Source organism: Monopterus albus, unplaced genomic scaffold (genome assembly GCF_001952655.1).
Source record: "Monopterus albus unplaced genomic scaffold, M_albus_1.0 scaffold92.1, whole genome shotgun sequence".
NCBI lineage: Eukaryota > Metazoa > Chordata > Actinopteri > Synbranchiformes > Synbranchidae > Monopterus > Monopterus albus.
In genome coordinates this window covers 2,285,892-2,287,050 of record NW_018127972.1, presented here as the reverse complement: position 1 = coordinate 2,287,050, position 1,159 = coordinate 2,285,892, and positions in this window count along the sequence as shown.

The following is a 1,159-nucleotide window of genomic DNA, read 5'->3' as shown; positions in this document are numbered from 1 at the left end:
CCTATCAATCAGAGAAAATATGGAAAGAAGATTTGGTCCAGTTATTTGAACAGCACCAGGGTCCAACTGACAGCTTTCACACTAGCCCAAATGAACTGCACTAACTGGGGAGAAAGTTCCAGCATTCATTTTAATAGAACTAAACAAGTTCAGTGTGAAAGCACGTAAGCAATCATAGCACTATAATTGCAATATGTATCTAGTGCTTATTCTGTTATGTAGACCTACAGCTATCATTAATTGTACAAAATGATAATATTCCCTTTGTAAAAGTCAAATGTCCCACTCATATAGTTATCCCACTTTACTGGTAAAACATCCCACTCATAAGGGGTGATGTGTCCCTCTTACCAAAGCAAACATTACAGTAAACTGTTAGGTAATTTCTTAGTTAGATAGATAATGATTAGAGATCTGTTGTATTAGAAAATGTTAGTGTAGCCAGGATGTCTTGCTCAGGCTGTTAAATGCTCAGTTCATTGTCATGAGTTCTGCAGGCTGCATCTAGGCCAAGGTCACTAGATTGAAGAGTCTGCAGGCAGGATGAATATTGTTAGTAGCATGATATGTTCAGCCGTAATCTTAATCATAATATCTTCCGAGGCTTACTGTTCGGACATGTCCCTGAATGTCCTGTATGTTTTTAGATACACACCACTAATCAACAGCCACACACTTTAATTTTCTCCATGTTTTGACTACTGCTCTGGTCAGCTGCCAAGCTGGCATATCAGGTGACGTCACGGTTTGACGTTGCCTGTGTAGGATGGGGCTAGCCCAACCAAGTGATTAAATTGTATAGGCTATTAGGTTCGGGGTCTTCCATCTTCCGCAGTACTGGAGGTGGAAGATGCCTGGACGTGTGATGTTAATTTTGCCTGTGATCCTTTGAATAAACCAGCACGGTTATATTTTTTATATATCCAAGTGGTCTGCGTCGTCTCTCTGAGTTCCTGGTTGAAAGAACTGAGTAATATCTTTCAAAACTAACATTAACTATGTACTTTGGAATTAGTTTATCAAGATATGTGTGTGGTGTCTGTTCTTATGGTGTTTTGTTGCTGCTTTTTATTGCTGCTGGAACACAGGAATTTCCCCATTGTGGGTTCAATAATGTCCTACTTACCTACCTACCTAGTACGTTGTAGCTGTTGGTTAG